General features: G+C 48.4%; 1 long non-coding RNA gene across 1 annotated transcript; it reads left to right on the forward strand.

Moving 5' to 3' along the window:
• Window positions 1–1,861: 1,861 nt before the first annotated feature.
• On the forward strand, window positions 1,862–20,611 carry LOC309397468. The gene is made up of 4 exons (XR_014176264.1): window positions 1,862–1,984; window positions 7,660–7,760; window positions 17,463–17,701; window positions 17,748–20,611. It is a non-coding gene; the product is annotated as an uncharacterized lncRNA (long non-coding RNA).
• Window positions 20,612–21,451: the final 840 nt, after the last annotated feature.

Genomic DNA, 21,451 nt, shown 5'->3' on the forward strand with positions numbered 1-21,451 from the left:
GCTGGACGTGATTCTCTGTGAATCTTCTCACTCTTTAATTTTAAAAAAAACTTGCTGGGAATGTGTAGTGTGAGTTTTTATGTATGTCCAAGGTATAGAGAAGCAACTGGCTGAAAAGCAGGGGGGGGGGGCTGTCTCCAGGCTGAGCTCCTAAAAATGGCAACTAGAAATCTGTTTCCCCACGGCTGTTGTAGTTTTTTTTTTTCACTTTGTCGGGGTTCCAAATAGCATCCAAAATTAAATCAGAGTCCGAAGCAAAGGATTCCTCAAAGTTCCAATTCATGAAGAGAGCCATGTTGGCACATCTGGGAAAAGCCTAATCTGGAAGCTTCCCGGTTTTCCCCACCCAGTTGAAAGTTCAAGATCTTGGCCCCACCCACACCCACAAGTTCATCACATGGCCCAATCTCCCACTGCCATGCTGGCAGCTTCCACCCATCTAGTTCCGGTCAGGTGCAGAGACAAAGGATGACCTTGGCTTTCTAGAAAGAATTTTGTTATGGCTACATTGCACCTCACTCCTACAATCCCTTCTCCCATTTTCCCACCATAGAAAATGCACAGCAGAATAATAGAAAGTGTGGCAAGCCAAAGATCCCAAAGAGAAGATGGCTGCAGGCCTGACACATTCATTTTTCGACATATGATTGGTTTTTGGCTCATTCGTGGCACACAAAAAATGCCATGGGGATCGGTTGGTGCTGGCTTAACCCTGCAAGCAGTACTCAGGATTGTAAATTGTGGGTGGCATATCAGGTTGTGGCTGATTGCACAGATCCTGGCTGAACAAACAGCCACGTGATGTAGAAGACCAGCCATTGGTGGCTCTGGAACATATCAGGGAGCTTTTGATAGCAGCTTTTATTCTTCACCTTTCTGCTCCTTCACCCTGGCCTGGGTGGGGGATGGGAAAAGATTTCCTTTTGAGTTGAAGTCAACTCATTGACCTCTTGGGCACCTATCATTGCCTGCCTGGGGGATTCTGGGAGTTGGAATCCACAAGTCTTAAAGGGGCCAAGGCTGGAGAGCTCCCGCTCCTGCAGACAGCTGCCCAAGCCTGGCATGCCACCAAGATGCAGCCTTAGAGGGCAGGTCTCCTGCAGGCTCCTGGCGTATATCTGCTGGGGGGGGGGTCTTTGTTCATCTTTCATAGCTTCGGGAAAGTTCTCCCCACCCCTCCCGCTCTCTCTCTAATCCTGGGGGGGTGGTAGGGCTCCTGCGACCCCAAATTGTGGGAGAATCGCAGCCAGCGCATAAGGAGCTTGCACCAGCCCTAGGAGTACCGTTTTCGTTCCCCCATTATCGGAAAGCGCCGGTCCCTCGCAGCTTCTGGCTCTTTGCCCGAAGCCACCCAGCCACCCAAAGAGGGTTCACCCAGGGGGGCTTCCTTAAGGACGCGCCCCTGCGATGCGCCAGGGAGGGGAAAGGGATGGAGGCGAAGGGATTAAGCGCGGAGCGGCGAGGAGGGAAGCGGCGCACGTGCAGAGGACAGGGGTGGTCTGCCGCCTCCCCCCCAATTCCCGTCACTCTGCCCGGGAAGAGGGTCTCCCTTTGAAGGTCTCCCTTGATTACAGCATCCATCTGCGGGTGGAAAACGCTTCTGGTTGCAGCAGGGAAATCTGCAGCGCTCCCCCCGCCCAGGCTTTCTGACTCTCCCCCTCCTCCTCCTCCAGACCCCTGGCTTCCTTCCCCATCCCCCCAGGGTGCAGGATTCCCCACCCACCCACCTAATTCGCCTCAGCTCCCCCCCTACCCCAGCCGCAGCCCCAAACCAGAAACGAGATGCAGCAGCAGCGCGCCCGACCCTCCCACGGCTCTCCTGCGGCCCACGAGGGGGGAGGGGGGAACTGGGCACGCCTGTCCACGGAGATGGCCCACCCCCTCCCCCTTGATCGTGCGTATGCAAATCGCCCTGGCCCTGCCTCCCGGGCTACTGCTGCGCTGGGCGTGCGGGGATGCCAGCGGCTGGAGTTCGCGCGAGCGGGTGAGTGGCTTGCCTCTGTCCGGCCCGGACCTACCTTGGGGAGGGTGGGGGGCAGAGGAAGGGGTCGCCGGGGCTCCCTTCGCCTGCGCTGCATCGGGCCGGAGGGGAGGGGGGCGTGGTGCATGCTGCATGGATCGTCCCCCTCTCCACTTCTCCCTGCCCCGCGCGCCCCTCTCCGCCTTCCCCGGCTGGCTGAGCTGCTCCCCGGCCCAGCTGCCGCCTGCGAATTGCGGAGATCGAGTGGGAGGGAGGGGAACGGGATGGACCAAACCGGGGGGGCCCTAAGCAGGGCTGGCTCAAAGTGGGGCAGGAGGCTTATAGAGCACCGTGAGGGCCCACCCGTGCCCTGCCAAATCCTTGGGGGGTTGCAAGCCCCCCAAACCGAGACCACCACCGCCCCGACATCCGAGCGGAGGTGAGGGCGGAGGACCCGAACATCTGGGCGAGGCACAAAAGTTGGCACCGGTTTAGGCACTTCCTTTCCGGCACTCTCCAGCTGTTGCGCCGCCTTCAACCGAATCGCAGGGGGAACGTTTCCCCGCGAAGAGTGGGCGAGGGGGGGGGCGCAGGCAGCCGCGCCTCCCTAACTTTTCAGAAGTTTCCCCCTGGTTTGGCAAGAGAAGGACCCGGGGCAGGGGGGGTGTTTCCTTCCTCTGCCTCTTTCCAAGGGGGTTGGACCCGGGGGCCTCGCCTTTGTGACCCGGGCTCCGTGGGGCTGGGGATGCTGGAGATTGTAGTAGTTCAGCAGTCTCCGGAGGGCTGCGGGCCATCCCCGGTTGTGGTCTCCGACGACTCTCTATGCAGCGATTTGATGTGCATTGGTTTCCCAAGGTTTGCTGGGCATCGCCAAGTAACGATTTACTGTCTCGCGTGGGGAGTAGGTGAAAGTTGTTTCCACCTGAGTGATGATGGATTTCGATCCAGGAAGGGTGTGATCAGCCAGGTAGACGCCTCCAGTTCTGCTTTCTTTAGAAATCTTCTCTCATACGGTAGTTTCCTTCCTCTTGTGGTCTGTGAAAGGGGAGGGAGTTGGCTAACAGGCAGCCTTGGTGAGCTGGACCAAGTTGGATAACAACAGGGCGTCCATCCAACCTTGTCAACTTTTAAGGTTTGTGGATTTCAGCTCCTAGAATGAGTGGGAAACCCAGATGTGTGGACTTCAACTCCCAGCATTCCCTGGTTAGCCATCTTGGCTGGGGTATTCTGGGAAGTCCACAGGTGTTAAAGTTGCCAGAATTGGACCCCTTGAACTAGGACGACACTTATCCTAAATCCCTGCAAAAGGATGGGAAGAACATCTCTGGAACTTAATAATCGGGGGGGGGGGGGAGCTGTTAAAGAGTCAGATCATGCAAAGATTGTGATGTCCTCTGGATATATTAATATCCATTTTTCTCTCTCTTCTGCTCAGCTGGGAGAATGAGCCCAATTTTCTCTCTGCTCACAATTGAGCACCAAATACGAATCCAATTTCTCCTTGTGGAACGGTGCCCTCGGCTATCTTCCTAAAATTCCGTGAGATTTTCCCCATTGTAGTTAGACACTCCTTGGCATCCTCTAGACATTTAAACATCGGCCTTGTTCTCCTAAAATAAACCACGTTTTGTTCAACTGGGGATTGTGGAATAAACCACAGATGAGTAGGATCATATAACATACCGAGCCGTAAATCATGGGTTACAGACTCCAGTTAAAATAACATTTTCAGCCACAAAAAAGGTGGTTTGGTACCTGGGATGAATCCAGTCACTGGTAGTGGCTACTTTGGAAGCACAATCTTTGACTCTGTAGCTTTGTCACAACTTACAGTAGTTGTGCTAGAAGCTGAAATGCTTGCGAAGTTAAGCCAGTGAAAAATTCACCAGCTTTCTTGCAAGTTGGTGAACCCTGTATTCTAACAGTGTCTAAAAACAAACGTCTTTGAACAAGGAACCCCAACATCAATGCTAGTGATACTGTGGAGTGGCTTGGTGCTCTCTGAGTTTGTTTTTTTGCTTCATTACCCAATTTAGTAACATCCTCGGTGCTGCAAGGGAGTGGGGGGCTTGTCTCCCTGTTTATATGCAAGTGGCTTGCTCTGTCAGTATTCATGGGAATGTGGTTTTTTTCTTGGTAGTTCCTTGATTAGGGCATTGTTTTCTGTTTAATTGTTTGTCTGGTGTTAATCCATGTTCATCTGGGTTTCTCTTTCCCGGAAGTCCTTAGGGCTAGCCAGGGGTGGGTTGCTGCCAGTTTTCTTCGTATGCGCAGAACATGAAAAATGGCAGCGATGACCAGTGAACTGGTTCGGGGGTGGGGCCAGCCTGCTGTCCCTACCGGTTCGGTGACCCAGTCCCAATTTCCACTACCTGTTCTCCTGAACCAGGGCAAACCAGTAGCCACCCAATTCTGGTGCTAGCTAGACGTTCACTAGTTGGGTCATGAAAAGTCTGCAAGAAAACTGCCAAGCTCAGAGAGCACCAAGGACTCCACAGTCCTCCTCCTCCTCCTCCTCTGCAAATTCCACTGTTTTCTAGCACTGATGACATTACCTAGTTTGGATAATAAAGTGTCTGCAAGAAAACAATCAAGCTCAGAGACCACCATGGACCCCTCCATTCAACTTCAAGCTACAAATATTCTCTTCTCTTGGTACTGTTAATACACGATGCCCTGTGATTCTCAGCTGCAAACAAGCGGTTTGTCCCCAGATCATTGGCCTGGTCTTTATCAGGAGAAAGAAACATGAAACTTCCCAGCTGTTGCTGAAATTCATCGCCTGCCAGGCTGGTGGGGACCATTGGGAGGTTCAGCAACATCTGGTTCCGTATTTTTGGTGGGTCCTGTACACTTGACAGTTTGCACTTTCCATTTGCAATTTCTTCCACTCTCCTTGGCAGAGCCAACGTGCCCGCTATAAATAATACCCAGATTCTGTTTCAGGCAAACATTGTGTGAAGAAGTGGGACCATCCAATCCTTTGGGAGGGAGGGAACTTCTCTTGTCATCCAACTGTTGAAACGCCTTTTCAAACCTGAGCATTCACGTTTGTTCAATTCTCGTGAAGGGATGAAAACAAATTTTACGCCAGCAAGCCAAGATGGTCTTTTTTTAATCCTGTCTTGTAGTAGCATTTTTCCCCTAGGTGCAAAAGTTGAATTATTTTTTTTTAAAAATGAAGCAATTCAGAATCTAGAGATGTGGAGTTAAACTGCACAGGTCCCCCCCCCTCCCCAAAAGGTCCTTGTTGCACCTAACTCAAGGAGACACCATTTCTACCGGCTCACAGGTACTCCAGAGTCCGTGGGACATTGGGGTGGGGACAATGACAATGTTATATTTCCAGATTAGATGAGGACAAAGTCCAATTTGAGAGGAGCTTCAGGGGTTTTTAACTTTGGAAAAAGTGATGTTTTATGCCTGTAAAAAATGTGGGAGTCATTTTGCCCCTGAACTCCTTTTCAAGCCCCCCAGTGCCAAAAAAAAACCCACCCTAAATTTGAGAGCTTGAAAAAGTGGAGATTCCAGAAAGGATCCTGCATGGAGCCTTCAAACCAGATATTCCACTGTCCTGGTTTAACAGGGACACAGCCAATTTAGTTTAGTTTAGTTGACTTTATTGTCATTGCACCTCATACAACAAAATTAAAGGCCATCTTCAGTGGACATTATAACTATAAAAATAAAACACAAACACACAGCCTTCTCCTTCTATACAATTAAAGTGAAAACCCCTGATATTGCATTAAATATTGCACGCTACAGTAGACTTCAATATGGTTACTGCCCTGGGATAGAAGCTGTTTTTTCAGCCTATTTGTCCTTGTTTTTATTGTCCTGTACCGTCTGCCAGATGGTAATAGTTAAAAAAAAAGGTGCCCATGATGAGATGGATTTTTAAGGATGTTTTGAACTTTTAAACATCTGGCAAGGCTCTTCTTGTTGAATTTTCTCCCCCCCTCCCCTCTTCTGAAATCTCAAACAGCCTGAGAGAACACCCTCGGTGAATTGATCTATTTGATGCAAAATTGGGGCCTCTTAAACATCTGCAGAACTGTCCCTGGAGCTATTTTGGGCTCCTTGACATTTCTGGCATGGTGCCTGACTTTCTGCCCCGCAAATAAACGTTGTTCCATTCCCCTCCTAAATCTCCTCCTGCTGAATGGCTGGCATATCTTGGAATCTTCCAACTGAGACTAGCGAGGCATTGAAGAGCTAGATTCCTTCCCAAGGATCCCAACCGACGGCCGATGGAATCTCCGAGTCATGTCACGCCTGGGGATTGGCTTTTTATAGCAGCTGGCGGTGGTAGCCTTGCTGGGTTTTAGGAGCTGGTCAGAAGTTAATGATTAAATTGAAGCCTGATTAAATCGCCCTCTTTTCTGCATTGATCAGGGCCACTTGTTTCCCCATCCCAGGAATGTGACAGTCAGGGAAACACTTTCTGCTGGGTTTTTCTTGTGCCCGCAGCAACGAATAAACCTTGCACTAACCAAGTTAGATTAGAACAATTAACCAGGATTAGGGGACTGGAGGCTAAAACATGTGAAGAACGGTTGCAGGAACTGGGTATGTTTAGCTTAAGAGAAAGAAGGACCAGGGGAGACATGATAGCAGTCTTCCAATATCTCAGGGGTTGCCACAAAGAAGAGGGAGTCAAGCTATTCTCCAAGGCACCTGAGGGTAGAACAAGAAGCAATGGGTGGAAACTAATCAAGGAGAGAAGCAACTTGGAACTGAGGAGAAATTTCCTAAAGGTGAGAACAATGAATCAGTGGAACTCCTTGCCTCCAGAAGTTGTGAATGCCCCAACACTGTAAGTATTTAAGAAGATGTTGGATATCCATTTGTCTGAAATGTCAGAGGGCGTCCTGTCTGAGCAGGGGGTTGGACTAGAAGACCTCCAAGGTCCCTTCCAACTCTGTTATACTGTTAAAGTTCTGTTAAAGAGATAAGCTGACAGCTTGGTGGTGGAGCAACAATTGACAGCTCTGTCTGAATGTGGCCCCTGCCTCAGTGGATTCCACCCGACACTTAATACACAGGTTCTTCAACAGCTGGATGGCTTCCGTGGGAAGCTGCAGGTGCTTCATTGACACCCAGGGAGGCCACCCAAAGATCCCAAGACCTTTGCCTCCAGATGAGGTGATACCAACAAGGGCTTTTGCCTTAAAAAGAAATGGAAAATTCCTGTGTTACATTACACACCGAGACCCAACACCCAATTCTCCAGCTAGCATGTTCCTAGATAGAGACAGAGAAGGTCTAACCCATAGGTCTAATCTGGTATAATTAACAAAACACCCTACAGCATTTTTTAAAGGTCCTGGCATTCTCTCCCAGCCTGCCTCTTTTCTATAAAACTTTCACCAGATGAATGTGAGAGAGGAGAGGTTTGAGAGAAGGAAGGAAGGAAGGAAGGAAGGAAGGAAGGAAGGAAGGAAGGAAGGAAGGAAGGAAGGAAGGAAGGAAGGAAAGAAAGAAAGAAAAACTCTTGGTTAGAGAAGGTTGGAGAAAGGTTTCAACAAAAGAAGAGCTGGCCTCCAAATGTTTGAGGGAGGGTTTGTTTTTGTGTTGTTCTTTCTCAAGACAGCGGAGTCTGCCCAGTGCCTTGAGTTGTTTTGAAAGCTGTACTGTAAAGTTGCCTTTGTTTGCAAACTTCAACAACTGTCCCCAAATCTCCTTTTCCCCCCCAGTCTTCATGAAGCTAAGCCGCAGCGGTGGATCTTTCGGCCTCTGACTTGCTCCCCTGGTTAAAAGGATGAAACCATGGGCCTTAACATCTCCTGCCTGAAAGGTAAGAGTGAGACGCCACTCCGCTGGGAAGGGAAAAGATTCTGAGAGGGAGGAATGGATGTGCCAACGATGGACGATAATGGCGTGCGATGGTCTTGGAGCGCTTGGGCCAGGAAGCTGGAAGGAGAATTAGCAGCCAAAAGAGCACTTAAATCGCTGCTTCTCATTCAGCTGCAGCTTTTCCCAGCAAGAAATACACGGTGATTTGTGGGGGGCGGTTTCCACGCAGAGGGTAGGGAGGCTCAAGCCTTCGGGTGCCAAAGAGGGCACTCCAAAGCAAGAAGGGAGCTGGATATTTATTGAGGAGATGTTACGGTTCAAAGGGGTTCGCTCGAGTATGTTGGCTTGGGTTTGGATAGGGGGACAGTGGTTGAAACAGGGTCTTTCAACTTAAAGTTTGGTAACTTTAAGATGGGTAGATTTCAATGCCCTGAAGAAAGAAAGAAGGAAGGAAGGGAGGAAGGAAGGAAAAGGAGAGGAGAGGAAGGGGAGGGAGAAAGGAAGGAAGGAGGGAGGGGAGAGGGGAGAGGGAGGGAGGAAGGAAGGAAGGAAGGAGAGTAGAGGGGGAGGGAGGGAGAAAGGAAGGAGAGGAGGGGGAAGGAGGGAGGGAGAAAGGAAGGAAGGAAGCTAAGACAGACAGACAGACAGAAAGGAAGGAAACATTTCCAGACGTTAACTAACTAGTTAGAGATTAGAGAAAGTTCTCAAAAATACATTACCTGGCCTCTTAAAGTTTCAGGCAGTTTCTAAGACCCTACAGGCTCTTTTCTAAACATATGCAGAGTGCCTTTATTTGAGCTAGGCTGACCTGAAGTCTAAACATTCATTATTTGGTGGCCAGAGGGTGAGGGTGGCAGTTGTGTTCTGCAAAGCAGTCATTATTTTGTTTTGGGTTTTCAGTTGCTTTCCTCCTCTATTTAGCCTTGTTTCCTTTGGCTGCAGAGTTGTTTAGTTTGGACGGATTTATTTATGTCTGCATTTACGCGCCTTCAATCCATCCGGAGGAAATTGTGTGTTGTTGTTGTTTTAATGACTTTCTCCCAGAACCAAGGAGAGGATCGACAATCTCTGGGTGTTGCAAACTAGTTTGGAAGGTTGTGTGTTACCCGGACATTTGTGCAGCAGAAATGGCAAAGCCGCTTTCTAAAATGTGCCTTCTCAGCAGTGAAGTGAAACGCATGGTTAATGGAAGACTCAAAGTGGCCCCTGGCTGGATTGGCAGGCTTCCTTCCGGAAAAATTGGGCACCATTCATTCCAGCTTGGCTTTCTAAGCAAGGAGGTTTTATGGCTGCCTTAAACCGAGCCAAAAGCCACCCACGACATCCGCAAACACACACACACACACACCCTGGCTACATCTCCCTCCTCCTTGCCTACTTAAAATCAGACTTGGCAGGAAGTCTTGGGAGTCGGCATGGCAAAGTGTCCTGCAGCACCTGTGGATGCCAAACCAAAGGAAAGGATAAGGAAAAGGGGGAGAAAAGAAGGGAAGGAAAGAAGGAAAGGGGAAAGGAAAGGATTTAATCTGACTCCGTCATCAGGACCAAAGATTTATTTTTCCAAGCTTTCAGGTTCGGGCTGGAGCCCATCATCGGAGAACTTCTCTCTCTCCAGAATATATGCACAGGGAATTCTATGTGTTGTATTTTTACCTGGTTGTATGCTGATTAGGATGTTGATGGCTAGTTATTAAGTCACTGATTGTTGTTTCCTTGTTGCTGCTGTTCGGGAGCCTAAGTATCTGATCAACTGCAGGTAAAATCAACACTCCTGTTGACTGACAAGCGCCCCGTTTCCCAGGCCTCAATCATTTCCCTGGCTATTTTTGTCCCTGCTCAGCCAACAATCGTAGTAGCTGTGGAATTGAATGGAGGAGAGAGAAGTTATCCAGCATAAACCTGAAAGCTTGGAAGGATAAACCTTTGGTCCCCGTGACAGACTCCGATTGGCTCCTTCAATATTACGCCAGGGCAAAATGTATTCGCCTTTATCTGCGAGGAATAAGAGTTGCATTCCCCGATAGGAGAGAAGGAAATCCAAGAGGACCTGCAAATAATCTTAAGAAGTTACTCACCCACCCCAGTTTAGATAATCTTGGTCAGAGGGATCTCTGTGGATGCCTCAGCGCCCAATGGGCTGCTTCCTTTGGCAGCCTGAAGAGGCTAAATTCCCCCGTTACATTACACACCGAGACCCAACACCCAATTCTCCAGCTAGCATGTTCCTAGATAGAGACAGAGAAGGTCGAAGCCGTAGGTTAATCTGGTATAATTAACAAAAAACCCTACAGCATTTTTTTAAAGGTCCTGACATTCTCTCCCAGCCCGCCTTTTTTTTATAGATAGGAAGGAAGGAAGGAAGGAAGGAAGGAAGGAAGGAAGGAAGGAAGGAAGGAAGGAAGGAAGGAAGGAAGGAAGGGAAAAAAAACTCTTGGTTGGAGAAGGTTGGAGAAAGGTTTCAACAAAATAAGAGTTGAAATGTGACCTGAAGAGGCAGGTCGGTTTTGAGCTATGTTTCTCTCTACGCTGAGGGCCGTTTGCAAGCTGCACTGAAACCAAGGCCATTAAGAACAATTAAAATGATCTGGTGTGACTTTAAAAGCCAGCCCAGCAAAGAGGGAGGGAGGGAGGGAGGGAGGGAGGGATGGCTCTTTGCGTGAAGTGGGGAAGGCAATGCAGAGGCCAACACCCCCCTCCCCCCCCCCACTCCAGACTTATTTATAAGTAATGTAATGGGAACATATCCTCCCCACCCCTGCCTCGCCTCCCCCCAGCATGTGCAGTGACCAGGCCTCTGAAAGGGAGCCTCTCCCATCCGCCTGAGATGGTCCAGAGCCAGCAAGAAGAGTGAGTTGGCAGAAGAAGGCAGCTGGTATGGATGGAGGGAGACCCAAGAGTGTGTGTGGTAGAGGCAGAGGAGGGATGGATCCTCCTCTTCCATTGGTCCTGCTGCTTCTTCCTCCGGCTCTTCTTTTGGAAGCACCATTTATTTTCTCTCTTTCTTCTCCTTTCCCTTCTTCTCCTTCCTCTCTTCCTCCTCCTTTCTCTTTCTCTTCCTTCTCCTTTTCTTGAGAATAGAATAGAGTAACAGAGTTGGAAGGGACCTTGGAGGTCTTCTAGTCCAACCCCCTGCCTAGGCAGAAAACCCTATACCGCTTCAGACAAATTGTTATCCAATCTCTTCTTTAAAATTTCCAGTGTTGGAGCATTTACAACTTCTGGAGACAACTTCTGTTCCACTGATTCATTGTCCTCACTGTCAGGAACTTTCTTTAGTTCTAAGTTGCTTCTCTCCTTGATTAGTTTCCACCCATTGCTTCTTGTTCTACCCTCAGGTGCCTTGGAGAATAGTTTGACTCCCTCTTCTTTGTGGCAACCCCTGAGATATTGGAAGACTGCTATCATGTCTCCCCTGGTCCTTCTTTCTCTTAAGCTAAACATACCCAGTTCCTGCAACCGTTCTTCATATGCTTTAGTCTCCAGTCCCCTAATCCTCTTTGTTGCTCTTCTCTGCACTCTTTCCAGAGTCTCCACATCTTTTCTACATCGTGGCAACCAAAACTAGATGCAGTATATTCCAAGTGTGGCTTATAAAGTGGTATTAACCCTTCACGTGATCTTGATTCTCTCCCTCTGTTGATGCAGCCTAGAACTGTGTTGGCTTTAATCATTCCTCCTCCTCTCTCTTCTCATTTCTTCTCCTTCATCTATTCCCCTTCTCCTCTTTCTCCTTCTCCTTCTCTCATCTACCACTCCTCCTCCTTCCCCCTCTTCTCCTCTTCTCAGCTCTTTTTTCTCCTCCAGTCCTTCCTCCGCCCCCTCCTTTTCTTCTTCTTGAAGCCCCATTCATACTAAAGTCCTTCCTCCCCTCCTCCCTCCTCCCTCCTCTTCGATGTGCTCTGCTCTCTCGCTGGGTAATTGGGACAAATGCTAAATATTGCATTCCCCATTAGCTTTCCACTGCTGCGCAGCCCCGGTGCCAGCAGGTGCTGTCAGCTTTCATGCAGAGTTAAAGGCCCGGCGCCTGCTGATTCCCCTTCCTGGGGAGATCTTCTTGCGGGGGGGGGGCTGGCTCCCCCCCCCCCAACCCCAGAGAGCCAGGCTGCAGCCACGGACTGGTCTGTGTACCATAGAAAATTTCTGCCCCCCTTGAGGTGACAGTCAGGATTCAAAGCTGCCCTTCTCTTCTCCAGAAGGAACTGCTCTGGGACAGGAAGAGGGCCAACAGGTGCATCCATTAGGCTATGCATCCCTGGGGAACTTCTGCCTTCTGCAAATGCTCCCTGCCCTGCATATTCCATGCGTTGCCCCAGGAAAGTCCATCCCGAGCCCTTTTTCTTTTCCCAAAGTTTGCTTTTGAAGACTTGGTACTGGCAGCCAAGATGGCTCTGCCCATCCAGCCAATGAAACCTCAGAATCCCCTGGCTAAGATTCTCTGAGTATAGAAACTAACTAGGTTCCGATTTGCCTTGTGGAGAAGCCAGGGCTACCGGCTGTCCCGAAGCCCTTGGGCAAAGAAAACACATGGGCAGCTTCGTGAAGTGGCCAGGAATTAAGCTTAGCCCGCAGGAAATAGATTTGACTTTTAGCCTCAGCAGATGGCAGAGCTTGTCTGACCTTGCCTGGTGCACCTGCACAACAGGTGGACCTTCCCTTGTTTCCATCCCAGGGACCAGCTTGACTTTTTGACCGCATCCTGCAGATGCTGCTGCTGACTCATTTCTTCTGCAAGTTGATACCAACCATGTTTCACTGTTGGAAGAAAAATAAACTCATCTAACCAACGTGGTGGCTTTTCAATGCCACACTGAAGTTAGTTAGTTTCCTCCTTTTTTCTTTCTTTTTCCTTCCTTCCATCCCTTCCTTCCATCATTCTTTCTTTCTTCTCTTTCTTTCTTCTTCACTTCCTTCCTTCCTTTCTTTCTTCTCTTTCCCCTCTCCTCTCTCAAATTTTAACCAGTCAGTTAGCCAAGTCTGGAAGGGTGCAAAAAATAAAATTTATCCTTTCTCCCTCCCTCCCTTCTTTCCTTCTGACTCTTGTTATTCCTGCAGACCATTAGATTATGTTCCTACTTAAAATGCAAACCTTTTAATCTCTGCAGCGCAGTCTTAACCCCTGGATGGCATTATGTCTTAGGGGAAGGGAGAATTGCATTTGTTCTTTTTCTTCTGTTTTAGTGCAGCCGGTTGATTTGAGGGTAGTGATTTGATGGTGCTTATTATTATGTTTTGGATGGCAGTCCCCTACGCTTAGGGAAAAGTTCTTTCATGAAGTGTTCCATAAATTAAACAAAGAAGCAGATACAGAGCTGGGAACGATGAAGGATCAATGGATTGACCGCATGTCATCAGGTCTTTATTGACACTTAATGACCATGTAGATAGATCTTCTCCGTCATGGTCTGTCCCCAGTCTGGTTCTTTAGATCTTCCACCATCATTATCCATGAAACTGAGTCCTTCCACCTTGCTTCTCGTCTTCCTCTTCTCCTCTTTCCTTCCACCTTTCCCAGCATCGGCCTCTTCTCAAGAGACCTGGTTCTTCCCATAACATGTCTGAAGTTGGATCATTTGAGCCTGGACTTTTGAGCCTCGAGTGAGAACGTTAAGTTCATTTCTTTGATGGTCAGTTGCTTTGTTTTCTTGACTGTCCAGGGTCCTCTCAGGAGTCTTCTCCAAAACCAACATTCAAAAGAGTCAACACTCTTCCTAACCTGGCTTCTTCAAAGCCCAACTTACTTTGCACAGTTCTGATCTATGGACGTCACATAATCAGAATATCTGCTCAGATGCCTTGACTGAGCTCTACCAAGTGCTAGTCTGCAACTTATTTCTTAACAGTTCAAGGCATAAATAATTTGAATATTCTAACCCTCCCCACCCTTTCCCCCAACCCCTGAAAAACCAGTGGTGCACTTTCAATTTTCCTTTTGAGGAAAGATACACACACACACACACACACACACACACACACACAGGGCTCTCAAAGGCTCCACCTCAAAGCTAAAGCCTCTTCAACGCCTGGGAAGCGGGAGTGGGGTAGGTCTTAGAATAGAATGACAGAGTTGGAAGGGACCTTGGAGGTCTTCTAGTCCAACCCCCTGCTCAGGCAGGAAACCCTACACCACTTCAAACAAATGCTACTCCAATTTCTTCTTCAAAGCCTCTTGTGTTGGAGCTTTCACAACTTCTGGAGGCAAGTTGTTCCACTGATTAATTGTTCTCACTGTCAGGACTCTCAATTCTAAGTTGCTTCACTCCTTAATTAGTTTCCACCCATTGCTTCTTGTCCTACCTTTAGGTCAGGGGTGAAATTCAAATTTTTTCACTACCGGTTCTGTGGGCGTGGCTTCCTGGGCGTGGCGTGGCAGTGAGTGTGGCTTGGTGGGCATGGCAGGGGGAAGGATGCTGCAAAATCCCCCTTCCCTCCCCACTCTGGGGCCAGCCAGAGGTGGCATTTGCCGGTTCTCCGAACTACTCAAAATTTCCACCACCAGTTCTCCAGAACCTGTCAGAACCTGCTGGATTTCATCCCTGCTTTAGGTGCTTTGGAGAATGGCCTGAGCCCCCTCCCTCCCTCCCTCCCTTTGCATCATCAATCCAAGCCCTAAAGCCATTAAGTGCTGACCACAAGGTTCGCTGACGTGGCTCCAGCAGTCGCCCGGCCTCGTGAACATAGCAGGGGCCAAGCCCAGCCCAGCCCTGTATGCGTAAAATGCACCAAGTGGCTCGTGAAGCCTGCAAATCCATTTGTAAATTACTATCCGTCGGGGGCACTAAAGATTTTGGCTTCGGGCCCCTTAATGCAGGTTTATCCACCAGCTGGAGAGAAAGACCTCGTATTGATCTCCAAACAAACAGTCCTCTTGTTAATAGCCTGTTGAGCCTGTTCTGCTTAAATATCACCGTGTGGCCAAGCCGGGAAGGCAGAGAGGCTGCGAACTACATCTTGAATGACGCAGGATCTCCTCTCCAAGCACCGCTCAAATGGGAACTTTTGCAACGCTTGCATCTGTTCTCTTGTGCAAATCCCTCTGGGACAACCACAGCCCAGGGAGTGAGTGGCCAAGTCTAAGCCCACTGGTTCAAAGTAATAATAATAATAATGCCCTCCAAGAAAAAGCAGGCAAATTTGTTATCATTTTCAGATTAATCTCTTTCTTTTTCTGCCTGCTTCATTCCTGTCCTGCCCACTTTGCAAACGGAGCACTCGGTGTTCCTGGGGAATCAAACTCTCCAACCTTAAACCGCCAAAGCCTTAAAATGGAAATCAATCAACCGGAATAGAGCTGGAAGGGGACCTTGGAGGTCTTCTAGTCCGACCCCCTGCTCAAGCAGCCCCGGTACCATTCCAGACAAGTGGTTGTCCATACTCTTTTTTAAAAGCACCCACAACTTCTGAAGGAGAGCTGTTCCACTGATTAATTAACAACACAACAGAATAGCAGAGTTGGAAGGGATCTTGGAGGTCTTCTAGTCCAACCCCCTGTCCAAGCAGGAGGCCCTATATCATCTCAGACAAGTCACTGTCCAGTCTTTTATTTAAAACCTCCAGGGATGGAACACCCACAACTTCTGGTGGCAAGCTGTTCCACTGGTTAATTGTTCTCACTGTTGGAAGCTTTTCCTTAATTCCAGGTTGCTTCTCTCCTTGATTAGTTTCCATCCATTGTTTCAGGACACCCTGCTGGGTTTAGTTCTGTTCTGGTGGTGACACAATTTATGAGGTTGAGTTTTAGGTCGGTTTTCAGGATATTGTTGAGCCAGAGAAGATGCAAGAAACATCAGGCAAAGCAGTGAAGGAACTACAATTAGTCCTCTGCTTATGACCATCACCAGGCCCAGAATTTCCACTGCTAAGCAAGGTGATGAATGAGTGAGTTGCACCCAATTTTACAACAAGGTTGTTAAGTGAATCCCTGCAGCTGTTACGGTAAATGAGTCATGCGGTCATTAAACGAATTGCTTCACTTAAAAAAAAAGTCAATGAAGAGGGATAAGGTAAAGAAAATGAGGCATCGGTACAGGAGAAACAAATTTAAAAATGTGCATTTTCTCCTTCTTCTTCTCCTACCTCCCGGTGAAGCCACAAATACACCAGGACCTTCTTCAGATCTTGCACAGATAAATTGTGAAATTTGCAACCGAGACATAGCCCCATTTTTAAAAAATCAAGGAGGAACATTCAATCATTCGTTGACCCCTTCAGCCTGTGGAAAGATCTCTGCTAAGAGGTTAGCTACTGCAAGATAAGCACACGGTCCTCACTGGGTAGGTAGGTGGCATTCAGCAGGTTCTGACCAGTTCTGGAGAACCAGTAGCGGAAATGTTGAGTAGCTCGGAGAAGCTGCAAATACCACCTCTGACTGGTCCTGCCCCCATCTATTCTGCCTCCTGAGTCCCAGCTGATCGGGAGGGAATGGGGGCTTTGCAGTATCCTTCCCCTGGTACTGGAAGTAAAATTTTTTGAATGTTGGTAGGATCCCAACCACAGCCATTCTTCTCGGACGGTTGATCTACTCAAACGCTCCTGCCCCTCCCTTTGTACTGCTGATAGAACCTGCTAGATCTCTTCGCCTTCCTCTTCCCCTCCCCACATCCTACTCTCCATCGCCCTGATTTCCCATGGAATATTTCCTCTGGCTCAGGAAAGCGTGACATCTCCCGGATTAATCCTATTTAGGCGAGGTCAGTCCAGAGGCGGCCATCCCTTTCATGCCCACTAGAGGACACCCGTACAACACGTTTGACTTTGTGACTAGCGAAGGAAGTGGGATGTCCATCATTCCTGGCTGGAAGCAGCTGGGTATCGTTGCAAAAGTGTGATTTATATTCAGGGGCAACCCCAGCTCGTTAAAGATCTTCTGGAATTGTCCTTACGTCCTGATGAAGTCACAGCATGTAAGAAGAATGGCAAAGAGGAGGTGGTAGATCTTGGGTTTCCAAGCTCACCTTGACCGCATGGGAAGTGTTGTGGCCCGCAAGCAGAGCTGGCAGCAGATTCGGACAGTGAAGAGGTTGAAGAGGAACCTGGGCCAGTCCTGGAGTCTGGAGAAGGCTCTGATGAGGGCTCTGTGTCGGAGGCAGAGTGGGGGCCAGGGCCGTATGCCAGTTATCAGCTGCCTTCGGAGTCAGACATCAGTGAGGCAGACAAACAGCTGGAGCCTGTTCCCAGAGTGCGCATGCGCAGAGTTGCCAGATGAAGGGAACAGCTAAGGATCAGGGGTTGACACGGGAGTAAGGCCACAGGTAGACGATGAATGGCCCCTCCCAGAGGAAATAAAAGAGGAGCGAAAGGGGAGTGGGGTTTGCAGGAGGCAATCAGTTCACTTAATTGGTTTGTGACTCCTTGCCACGCTTTGCAGAGATCGGCCTGGCAGCTCTCCAAGCCAGAGAAGGTCTGTGACTGTAAATCCTCCCTCGAAAGACTTTGCTGGATGCGAACGAGCAGAATTCACAGTGAATCAATAAAAGGGTTTTTTGTTGGGACCAGGAGTTTGCTCCATGCTCTCGGGAATTGTAGGTCAGAACAGGCAGTGAGTAAGGATGAATTGGGGACTCAATCTAGTTGCAGAGAGATTAGGAGATGGGCTACCAAATATAGATCCTGGGATGGCTTTTAAGGCAAAGGGGGACCATCTGGTTCATTTGGGAACTTATTTCCTCTCTCAATCTGGATGTTCACCACTTCCTCTCTCTTTCAGGCTTCAAAATGTGCGTAAGTGGCGCAGGGGTCGGCAGCAGCGATGTGGCGGTCATGGCTGAGAAAAGGCTGAGGGTCCCAGATATTATTATCACTCCTCCGACCCCCACGGGGAAGGTGCTCTTGAGAGACTCCAGCCTGGATGACGACGAGACCCAAGACGCCTGCTGAACCAGAAGGCAGAGATGCAGCCTCCCGAGGGCCAAGGAGAAGAGGCAGCCCAGGGCATTACTAGAGAACGTGGCGCTCCAATATCTTGCTGAGGAACTTGCCCAGAGTTTCGCAGACTCCCCTTGCCGGGCTGTTTAAAGATGGAGCAACATCTCCAGATATACCTCACCCACCCTTGAGGCCATGGCTCTATTTCTGACCTGGAACTGGCGAAGGGCCGTTCAAGGCATATGCCAAACCGATGTCTACTTGGAAGAAGATCTATTGGTGATCATAAGGATTGTGGAACCATGGATGGGCAGGGAGATACGTGGCAAGAAGACCTGGTGGAGGCTTCCAAGTTCTTGTTAGAGACGTTGCTGAACTTGGGCCCAAACCGAGGTCATTGTCCGAAGGGGAAGAACACTGACTTACATGGAAGATCCAGGTCCGTTGTTGGTACCTAAGCGCAGATTTAAGGGGAAATGGGATGATTTCAAGAGCAAAGACTGGGGTCAGATGGTTGTTGTTGTTTTTTTCCTGCTGCTGGATCTCCTGTTTGGATGGTCCCTTCTTCTGAGAAACATTTACGTTCTTCTTGGTTTCCTCTGTTGGGTTCAAAGTGGACTTGGATGGGGCAACCCTTCCAGCAGAAGTTGTCCCTCTGCAAAACGGGGATGTAAGGCTTCTGTAACAAAACAATCTAACTCTGCTTTGATCCAAGATCCGGAGTGGATGGAGGTTGACCCTGGTTCTCTCCCCTGGTCCTTCTTTTCGGATAGAGGTGGTCTCTAGGTCTTAGAAGCAACCAATGAAGAATCTGGGAATGCGTTTTAGTAAAACTTGACCCTAAGCAGGGAACTTTCTCCAAGAGTAAAGAAGCCATAGACCTGATAGGGAATCAACAGATGTGTTGTAATTTTGTTAACCCGGTTAGGAATTGGGCTAACTGGGTGGCATTGGAAAGGAGGGTTATGGAGGTTCTGTTTAGTTTGAGCTCTCCAAGAATGGCTGCTGTACTTGCAAGCTACGTGGTGTGGAGAAGGATAGGGTGTCAGGGTTCCAAATAGCATCCAAAAGTAAATCAGAGTCCAAGACAAAGTATTGCTCAAAGTTCCAATTTATTAAGAGAGCCATGTTAGCACATCTGGGGAAACCCAAATCTGAGCTTGCTTCCTGGGTTTTTCCCACCCAGGTTAAAGTTCATGATCTTGCCCCCACGCCCACAGTCCATCACATGGTCCAACCATCCCCTGCCATGCTGGCAGCTTCCACCCATCCAGTTCCGGTCAGGTGCAGAGGTGCAAAGACAAAGGATGACCTTGGCTTTCTAGAAAGAATTTTGTTATGGGTAAGTCGCCTCTAACTCCATACAACACCCCCCCCTCCTATTTTCCCACAATAGAAAAAGGCACAGTAGAATAATAGAAAGTGCGGCAGGCCAAAGATCCAAAAGAAAAGACATAGGGGCCACATCTGACTGTCTCCAACCTAGCATCTGCCCTCTCCATTTGTTCTGGGTGCTGTTCTTCTCCTGGTGTCTCCAGAAGGTGTCAAGAGGAAGAAAGCATCCTAGGCTGGTGCCCTTAGAAGCCATTCTGGCTGGAAACGAGGGTTGCTGTGGTATAACGCTTTGGATGGGTACCAGATTGGAGAAGGCAGACTCAACTCACAGTGTAAGGAATGCAATGAAGCCTTCATTGCCAAGAATTTGGTTTTCCAGGCCGCATAGGCCATGAGTGAAATCCCATAGGGATCGCTTTGTTGACTTCACTGTGCAAAAATGCGATTTGCACCAGTTTGCATCATTTGTGTCATCTGCAGTGATGCCCTCTTGAATTTAGTAGCGTGACGAATGCCCCCTTTCCACCATCAAAACAAGGTTTCATTAAAAATGGAGAAGGAAGGTGATTTTCATCCATCCAGAAAGATTCTCTGGTGGAGGCACCGTTGTCTTCCTTGCCACCTAATGCAGGAATGGAAAGAAGCCAGATGGACATTATTCACAGCCAATGAGAGAGAGAAATAGTGGGTTGGCTGTGGATAGAATGATCATAATCTAAGCTGAATGGCATAAGAGATCACCATTGGTTTCCATCAAGACTGACTTCATCAAATCCTTGGTTGAATCGGACTAGAATAGAGCTGGAAGGAGCCTTGGAGGTCTTCTAGTCCAGCCCCCTGTTTGAGCAAGAGACCCCATAACATTTCAGACAAATGGTTGTCCACTCTCTTCTTAAAAACCTCCAGTGATGGAGCACCCACAGCTTCTTGTGGCAAACTGTTCCACTGGTTGATTGTTCTCACTGTCAGGGAATCCCTCCTTAGTTCTAGTTTGCTTCTCTCCTTGATGAGTTTCCATCCATTGCTTCTTGTCCTGCCTTCTGGTGCTCTGGAAAATTGAATACAGAGTTGGAAGGGACCTAGGAGGTCTTCTAGTCCATCCCCTGCTTGAGCAGGAGATCTTATACCATTCCGGACAAACAAGCTGTCCAGGGATGAACCTGTTCTTTCCCATAGCCAGATTTTTACTCTTGATCGAAGGCATCCAAACTCTCTCCACCAACTTTGTGCCAATGAAGCAATTAAAACCGACTCAACCTGCGTTCTACACTCAGGATGAAAGACGATTGACTTATTCCAGATGGAATCATTGTTGGAATAAATCCCCAAGGATTGTTCCCAGAGTCTCCCAAGCTCGGCTATATAAGAAGATGGGGTGCAGTTTCCCTCCTTTATCCCTTTTTTTAATGGTTGCAAAACAGACATTCAGTTTTCAATCGTTGTTTCATGCCTGCAGGTTCATTCGAATGAGATGCAAACGTTTTAATTGAATGCGAGATCCGACTGAGTGCTTTGTTTCCGATTTAGCATGAATTGGCATGTTCTGGGTTTCTCCCCCCCCCCTTGAAAAGTCATGTTTTCCAAGTCTTTGGAGTGGGTGGAATATTTATAAAGCATCAGAGTTTTATTACACCGCATTAAAATTTTTCCACCTGATGTTTATATTGTTTATTCTGTTCAAAACAATCTCTCTTCCCTCTCTAACTCAAATATCCTCTCGAATTCCTTCCATGTCCAAAGCTGTGTGTTTGATCTTGTGCCAGAAGGGGAATTCTGGGAGTTGAAGTCCACACGTTCCCAAGGTTAAGAAACAGTGATCTAAGAGCTTCCCATAGAACAATGAAATGTCCTTCACGGGTGTCATCCTCAAATGTCTATGGTGGCGTTTCTCAATCATCCAAATCTTGGTTGTCCCAAAAGTGCTTTTTCCAAAAGGCAACTGGACTTTCTTGGGGGGGGGGGGGTGTTCCTTGAAAATGTTTTGCTTCCCAACCAAGAAGCTTCTTCAGTTCTGACTGAATAATGGGGGATGGAAGGATTTCTATTCTTTGCAGCTATTTGGTTTTAATAATAATTTGGTAATAATAATAATTGGAAATTCTAAATTTATTGGACTTGAACATCCTGATTTTAAAAAAAAACTACCCTACTTGGAACAACTTATATCCTCCGACGTTACCTTAACGGTTCCTGGGTCCTTGGTTAGGACTCGAGCTGTTGAATCTCACCAAAGATTAACAAAAAAATAATAATACAGCCCTCGTACAAAGGAAGACAAGCATTTTTGCAAATCAATAGTGAAAAATTTGCAATTTTTCCCTTGCAATTTCAGCCACATTGCTCCTACCTGGCCCCAAGGGTGCCCGCACTACAGCCCCCATCGTCCGCAGCCGAGGACTCTCTGTTGAGGCGGGAGGAGGTGGAGGGTGCCATAAGCTTCCTCGCAAGTAAGGGCCACTTATGCGCGGGAAGGGGGGGCATCTTTTGTTGGGGGGA

Source organism: Natrix helvetica (genome assembly GCF_964273705.1).
Source record: "Natrix helvetica genome assembly, chromosome: 10".
Classification (NCBI taxonomy): domain Eukaryota; kingdom Metazoa; phylum Chordata; class Lepidosauria; order Squamata; family Natricidae; genus Natrix; species Natrix helvetica.